An 8,627-nucleotide genomic window follows, 5' to 3' on the forward strand; every position below is an offset into this window, starting at 1 on the left:
AGACCCACAATGCATCTCACCAACAGCACATTCAGATTCATGCTTCAAATACACTGCTGGTCTGGTATCAAAAAAAACGCTGGAATGCCTCAATATGTTTTGCCACCAACCGCTTCTGCCAAGTCCAGGCATATGATCAAAAGACTTTCAGCTTTGCCTTGCAGGTGTGCTGCACTGTACGCATGGAAAAGTGTCCACGGTGATTGCTAAGTTATCTCAGCTGGTAAACAGTGGGTCACCACAGCTAAGACTGAGAGAGCTCCAACACAGGCCTTCCTTAAAATGATGACTTACCTCTACTTTCTGACCAAAAAAACAGACCCCACTCTATTCCTCTCTGGCACTGGTGTTCCTCTGGAAAAGCATGCTACTAGGTCTAGATGTTTTGAGCCCTTCAGGTCAGGTGACTTACGTTACGACCATTTAGTAGGTGGGTGGAGGGTGTGCGTGTGTGAGTGTGTGTGTGTTGGTGGGTGGGTGGGTGTGGGTGTGTTGGTGGGTGGGTGGGTGGGTGTTGGCTGTGTGGAGGATCAGTTAATCAGCTACTAAAGTAGCCACTTACAGCAGGGGGGAAAAAGTCCAGGAGATTTTGTGTGTGAGTGAGCATCTGGACAGGCCAACCAGAGGGTCAAAGCCATGCTGCGCTACATTGCGCAACACTGACATCTTTCCTGTGTCTAGGTGATGACGAAGACGCAAGGAAGGAGAAGAACTGAGACAGAGTGGACACTACAGGTTGTGGCAAATAAACGGTGACCAGTAGGTCGCTAACAGCAGGAATGACAAGGTATCCTCATTAGCCACTTTTTTGTCACAGAGCCCAGGAATGCACTGCAGTTTGGGAGGGAGAGTATCAAAGCAGGAGAAGAGCGCTAATCCGGGAGATTTTCAACGCCTGTCGGACCCATTATCGCGTTACGTCTCCAAAAAGCATGCTGAAGGACCAGAGACACTGTTCATTCACTCGCATGCACGCACACACACACACACACATACACACGAACAAGCTCAAAGATAATTGAACTCCTTTCTTTAAAATAATACAACCATCCCAACTGGAAAAGCCTTTGTGGCATTAAGAGGCTGAATGTTATGGCAGCTTGGCTTTGACTGCGCCCAACTGAGATGCAACACTGCAACGTGTTCAAGGATAGTGTGAGTGTGTGAGTGTGTGAGTGTGTGTGTGTGTGTGTGTGTGTGTGTGTGTGTGTGTATGTGTATGTGTATGTGTGTGTGTGTGTGTGTGTGTGTGTGTGTGTGTGTGTGTGTGTGTGTGTGTGTATGTGTGTGTGTGTGTCTACTGATTATCATTGGAACACAACATCAGCACAGTTTTGCTGTTAAGACACCCTTATCCAAATTCAATAGCCGACATCATTCCACACCCCTCTGTGCCCTGTGGAGTGGTCATCAGTGTGACCGGGTGACCCCTGATAATGACACATCGCACACATCTTGCCCCATGTGACACGTAGCATTAAAAGGTTTTAAAAGAGGATCAATAACACTATCTGAGTGTTTCCTTCCTTCCATCAGGTCCATCAGTTTTATCAAAGCATTCAGTATATTTTTTTCAGAATCATGGAAATGAATACTATGTTAAGACATTAAGTTGATTAATCAGAGTATTGACTTGCATCAATTTAACAAGCATTAAGATTCTGTATTTATTTCTGCCAGTCAAGCGATGCCATTCAGGAAACAACAGCATTCTTGTTCATTTTATACACACTTTTTTCACACACCCTCCCCCAATGCACAAATTTGGACTACTAACATAAAAAGTGATTTCAGGAAATTAAAGTGCAATGAAGCTTTGCTATTCCATTCCCAATTTTATTTTGAGTTTCCTTTCTTTTATTGAGAACTGCTGCTTAGACAAAGTTAATGGAGTAGTAGTTCAAGGGGAAATCCAACCAGTTTTCACATACTGTAGATCTCTGTTTCTCTGTATCACGAAACCAAAACAATCAGTTTTACCTTGTTACAACCTCGAAAAATGGAGGTCTGCATGATTACTCGCTGGATTTCTCCTTTGAGGGAATCCCTTTTTCTTAAAAGAAAAATACCTTTATTGGTCCACGTGATATGGGTCTTAAGAATCATTTGTTTACCAAATGAGAACACGGGCCCCTTTATGGTGCAGTATAAGATGGCACATGTCTAGTGTCTGACTCAATTTATCACCCCAGGCTTTCTTCTTCCATAGCAGAGAGATACTGTTTTTGATATCAAGCAAAGCCAGGTGTTCCCTTTGTTCTATCCAAACAGAAGATTTAGCCTCCAACTTAACGTGTAATGTAATACATTCGCTAATGAAATCAGTCAGTAGCCCTACATTTTATTGCATCCTTTAGAGAATATGTGATTAGTTTGCCGATGAGGTCCAGAGATGCACGTAATAACGTTATCCTGTCTTATCTCGACAAACTAATGACGGAACAAAAACAAATACACCAGCTTGTAATTTTTGCCAATTAATTTGCAATTCATCTGAAAACGCTCGCTTATCGCTGACCACCATGACTTCAGAAACGCCCTGGACGACTGGTGACGACATCGGAACACTTCATGGATCAGTGATAATGACGCAGTACTGGCGCGAAACCCTCTTGGCACCGAATAAAAGGCGTCTAATATTAGAGTCTAGACACCGCAAACCCCCTACACTCAAGAGTCATTATTACTCGTGATAGTCGCATAATTTATTCGCTGCAAAACAATCCAGCCGACTGTATTGCAAGGAATAGTAACGCGACTTCGCATCTGACATCAACAAATTGGTGTGTGATCTTGATACAGGACTGCAGCTGATTTGGTCCTTCAACATTATGTTGACAGATAAAAAATTGCAGGCAGCCCACATACACTCGTTTATTCAGGCGCTACGGTGGGATGTAGGGGCATACGTGACTCTATAACGCTAACGAAAATCATGTTCTTGCTGCTAGTTGCACAGATGGGATAGCTTGCTTGAGACCTGTAGTTGCTCACTCATGAGCAGCGATAGCTTGCTGCCGTCCCAAGGCTCACGACTCGCCGCACTGCCCACCCCTTCCACGAACAAGGTTTACCTAGCAAGCCGTACCATAGGCTACGAGAAATGCAATAGTTGCATTCACAACACACTGCTAGTTGCCATAACCGGTTTCCGGCAAAAAAAGGCCAAGTTACAGTAACAGCTTTCCACACGTGGTGTGCATAATTAAGGTGTCGGATGGACGAAATATTTCGTGTGCAGCACTTGTAGGTAACTAGCAGAAAACACTCTGAGCAAAGCCAAGAACTGGCAAGAACAAACAACGTTATATAGCATGTACTGCGATTCCGATCCAACTCTGAACACACTAAAGACAGAACTCAAACGGCAGCCAATAGCTAGCTAACCTGAATCGGACAGCTAATATTAGCTGATGTTTCCATAGAAAGAGCTGCAGTTCTCGCTAGCTAGCTAGCGTTACACTAGCCAAGCATGCAAAAGGATCCTCAAAGCCCATACATCGTTTCAACACAACACATTAGCCAGACGAATTAAGAGATAATTGTCATCAGCTAACAGAAAACTACAACAAAAAACAGACAACGGACCTCCTATCTATCCCCGGAGACTACCTACACATGCTAAAAACGTTAATCCCGTGTCGCTAGCTGGCTAAAGTTAGCCTCGCGTTTCATATTCCAAACCCCAGACACTTCACACTCACAGGAAATAGTCTGATTAGCTGAGAAGCTAAGACACAACGCCGTAAAAACACAAAACTATACTTTTATTAAATTCGCCCTGACTTCTGATTGCCGTCTGAACTAGCGACACGTTGTTAACACTGCTCGGGTCCATGTTGTGGGAGTGTATGAAAACAAATCGGGTTTTTTATATAGTTACCTCACTCGAGTGCCGTGTGCATCTCCTCTCCGCTCGGTACCAAAAAAATCCACTCCGTAAGACAACCACGCTCAAAAGGCCAACGGGTATGCGGAAGTTGGAATTCACTAATTGATGGTACGTGTACTGCGTAGGCAGAGAAACTGACTCTGCGTAGGCTTGTCTGTACGCAATATAATGGGCTATTTACAAAAGAAACTGCAGAGGGGACTTTTTTTCGTAATATGTAGGCGAAAGTTAACTCAAATATGTTTCATTAGCAATATATGTGCCCAGGTACACGTGTCGGTTAGGCCAAAGATCCGCTTTAACCCTCTCTGGGTAGGCCTTTCTGAGTCTTTCTACATTTTAGTTCAGGCTACAGTTTGGCATTGGCCTAGACAAAATAGACGATTACGCAAAAGTGTTAATCGCCTATGTTAATCACTTAATGGTGCAAGTCAAACACAGCCTATCATTCGGTAGTTTTCCAACCTCTCCAAGACTATGAGAAACAACATCATGTTGCCACTGCATGTATGCAACATATAGGTATGGACAAGGTTCGTAGACTTAGGACTTCTAGCAAGGGCGTAGTGAAATTAAACTGGTGCATTGATTCAACCAACTACGTAGAAGTGCAGCAACTTTGATTATAAATGAAGTTGTTTATTCAGTTCTAAAGGAATACACGTCCATGCCGTATTAGGGATTGTATTTGTCTTCCCGTGTTCTAGGACATTGAAAATGGGCTTCATGGCCTCTTGGCCAGACGGATCTGCAGAGCCAATTCCAAATTTCCCCAAAGGTTTGCATTTAGCCTATTCCCAGGACAGACTACTGTCCTTATGATAGGGTAGGCTATGGTGTATTAATCCCCTTTACCAAGGCTATTTCATAGTTTTGTCACAAATCTTCTACAATATTATAGGCTACTTAAAATATGTTGAAAGCGCAGAAAGTGTCATTAACACAACCAAATTGAACACCAGCTGCCATGAACCAACTTTACATTTTCCCCATATTGAATTGGGCGCACACAATTTTCCGCGCCTGTTCAGTTCAGTTGTTTCACTCAAGGTTACCTGTTTTTGTAGGCCCATGACATTTTTCATTGTGTTTCATCAGACATAATGGCACCTTAAAGTTTTTTTTTTTTTAAATTTAATTCCTGGATGAGATTGTTTTTGTCACTTGAATGCTTACTCGGTCATCAAATAGCCTACAAAGGTTCTTTACTTTAAGTATTGCATGCACCATTGGTTTGGCTACACCAAAATGCAAGACTTAAAAAGGTTGTGTGTTGTGGAATAAGTTGAATTCAATCACAAGCATAACATGCAAATGAAAACAAATACAGAGATTACTAATGTGTTTTCAATGTCGCATTACTCCAATGTTTGCAGCCTATATAAACTAGAGTGTCTATGGCAGCTCAGCAAACAGCTCGTTGTGTTGTGTGTTTTCCTGCTAGCATATTCTGTGAGTCTGTGCTGAGCAGACGCCAGGAGAGTCACTCTCTGCCCATGTCCTTCTGCTTTCATGGAGATTAAAGGAGAAATCTGGCAGCACCACAGCCCCATAATGCTACACTCATGGAGCCTAGGTGTCTAAGCTAGCAGGCATATAAAGCATGGGCAGCTGTACTATTCTGGGTCTCTGTGTCATTTAGCTTGAATCCAGGGGATGAGAGAAGCCAAACGACGACCTAAGCTTATATGGGGCTCAACCCTCACAACCCTTTCTCATTTGCAGCAGGACCCCATCCTAGTGTGTAGTCTTTATGTCTTCCCTGCCATACTGACATGTGCAGTATGTTGTAGTTGATCAAATTAAAATGTCTATGTTTCAATTGATTTAAAAGAAAGTGTCGGAACTGTCTCTGTATAGGTTCACGCAGCTAGGACAACATGCATTTTAACCATATTAGTAATATAGCCTAGGCCTATATGCTAATATGAGTAGTAGAGTTGAAATGAAGAGAAAAGGAGAAAGGCTCCTGATTTCCTCTTTCTGGTGCACTAGTATAATGGAAATCTTGACATTTTGTAGCCAAATGATTTATTCCCTTTTCTTCAGCCACAAATCACAAGACATAAAAATGGGGTTAGCATGCCTGGAATGGCCATCATTATTGACTATTGATTCGAAGAGACCATTCTAAAATCTAAAATACAATGAAATTGTATATATATATATATATATATATATATATATATATATGTAACCTGCGTTGTGTGGAACCACCGCGGTCCAGCCCTGCACACGCCCGGACTCGAACCCGCGCGACAGCAGCACCTCGGATCGGGAGTCGAGCGCGCCAGCAATCCAGCTAAAAGCCCAGGCTACTAGCTTTCATGCCAGCAGCGCTCTTGAAGTGTCGGGGAGTGAGGTTTACTAACGTTCTACAGCATAGCTAACCAGCTAGCACCCGTTACATATATATATATATATATATATACACATCATATTAGTTCACCTTGTTTATGATTATGCAAAGGTCCTTCTATGTGAATTCAAGGGGAGAGATATTCAGAAGATACATTTTTATATAATGTGTTGCGAGCCATGTGATGTGTGTGTGCAAGGGTCTTGACTTACAAGCATTCCAAAAAAGACTTGCAGGCATGTGATCAGCTGAGTTAGGTTGTGAAAGTGGACAGTGTCCTTCTCTGTACTCTCACTTCTTCTGTTAAACTTTCTGCTTGAAAGACTGAACCTTCAAAATATGCCTCCATCAGCAAACAATTTGTTTCTACTCTATTACCTTGGTCAGCATCTATTAAAGTTCCCCTGTCACAGTTTCAGCCAAAACCATTCTACTATATTGGCTTTTTGTAGCCCTTTGAAATTGATTTAATATCTGAAACTTTCATATACAGTGAAACAGTGTTCACAAAGATGCACAAGTTAGCAATGCAATTTCAGAGTTCTGACACTCTGAAGCTGTTGCTCAGCCCAAACACTATTGGCTTAATGGCTGTATATCTTCAGTTGGAGCAAAGCCAGATAGAGGTAATGCAGGAGAAGGGAGACACAGTGAAACATTTTAAATATCAGATCATTAGCCACGCGTAAACTGTCTAATGAGGGGCAATGGATTTTTCATTCTTTTTAATTGTATTGAGGATGTCGAAAACAGGACACTGGTGCCTTGTATTCTCAGAGAGCAGTGTTTTCAGCCAAACTCCAATCTCTCAGATCAATACTTGCAGGAAGAGCGAGACAAAATGATTCTTCTGAAATGGCCATCTCTCCAGTGGTGTTGACAAGATTCTTGCACGCCTCATACATTATGCCTTCATGTATTGGCAGTTCCATCTCCGTATTTAACTTATTCATTTTGGAGCACTGATTGTTACTATCCTCGAGTACGTGAAAGGCCACCTTTGGCAATTTATTTTCAAATATGAACTGAGCAAAATCAATTGTTTAAAACAAATGGGACACGTACACCATATGGGGTGTGACAAACAATCAAAAAATAACAGGTACATGGCTCCGGGTACATTTATTGTCCTGCTGGTGGAGGAAAATGGGCAGTATTTTTCGTCAGCAGCATGTGGAGATATAGCTCAGTGCCTCGATGCTTTCTGGGATCTGACAGCTCATTGTGATCTACAAGGGACATGTCAATGATCAATCACAGAGTGGTAATGCCTATCAGCATGCTATTCCATAATTATGGGCCTTATCAGCATTTACTTGAAAGCACTAATATGTGTAACTAAACCACTGATAAGTTCCCAAATTATATGGATCTATTGAAAAGATATGTATGGAGAGAGATAGCCTATGTCGGTACTTTAAGGTTGCATACGCATGTCTGTAGAGCCCCCTAGGAGCAAAGGGTGACATTACACCGTTTGAAGTTGTTTGCAAATGACACTGCATTTTCAAGCCCTATCTACATGCAGTTTAACCCAGTGCACATTGCCAAAATAAATATTTACTAAGAACTACTGTTACCATCAGACCTTGAATCTAATTTGTGAAGATATTCTTTGGAGTGAAGGTGGCAGCCTGATCACCCGAGAAAACTTCAGAATTCTTGTCCATGTTGGAAATAGTTGATGGCAGACTGCTGAGAACAGACATTTGAACAATGTCACATTACTGAAATAGCAAGGTAGTGATGTCTGCCATTCGTTGAGAAGAAAACAGAATGGGACTTTTATATGATCAATGACTCAGTGGCAAAGAGAATCATGATGCATATCAACAATGCAGAGACTCCTGTGCAGGTTGAGAAGGCAAAGATTATGCGAGCAACTCTAACAACTCCACCAGAATACGGTCAGAATATAATGTGATGATGTGTAGTGTGATCCACTTTTTCCGCTGTGCAACTGTTGTAGAGGAATTGTATGGCGGCTGCTTATACTTACAGAATTGACTTTATTCTCAGTGCTGAATTTAATGTTGCTCTATCATGCTGTTTTCCAATCTGAATAGTCCTTTGTTCTTGTTTTGACATGAGAAACAGAGAAGTTGGCCCGGTCACCTGATTTGTGGAGGTCTTTTCAGGTCACTTGACATGCAGCTTGCGTGTATGGGAATATGGAAGTGTGTAAGTTCATGTCAGTATGTCTCAATCTCTGCATCCAATGTGTTTACGTAATGGGCAACCTATACGGTTGTAGGTTATATTAAGGATATATCACACCATGTTAAGCATGCCTATTGGTGACTTGTTATGCGGCCCATGACTGTCTGATGCTTGTGCGTGCTCCTGGGCTGGATAACCTGTGCCATGCTGCCGGTG

At 42.2% G+C, this 8,627-nt stretch overlaps 1 long non-coding RNA gene across 1 annotated transcript; it reads right to left on the reverse strand.

The window, feature by feature from the left end:
- Positions 1-7,399: 7,399 nt before the first annotated feature.
- Positions 7,400-8,370, reverse strand: LOC134078479 (uncharacterized). The gene is made up of 3 exons (XR_009938837.1): positions 8,251-8,370; positions 7,840-7,943; positions 7,400-7,480 (listed from the first exon to the last, which is right to left on the reverse strand). It is a non-coding gene; the product is annotated as an uncharacterized LOC134078479 (long non-coding RNA).
- Between the last annotated feature and the right edge of the window lie 257 nt (positions 8,371-8,627).

Source organism: Sardina pilchardus, chromosome 4, assembly GCF_963854185.1.
Source record: "Sardina pilchardus chromosome 4, fSarPil1.1, whole genome shotgun sequence".
In the NCBI taxonomy this organism is placed as follows: Eukaryota; Metazoa; Chordata; class Actinopteri; order Clupeiformes; family Clupeidae; genus Sardina; species Sardina pilchardus.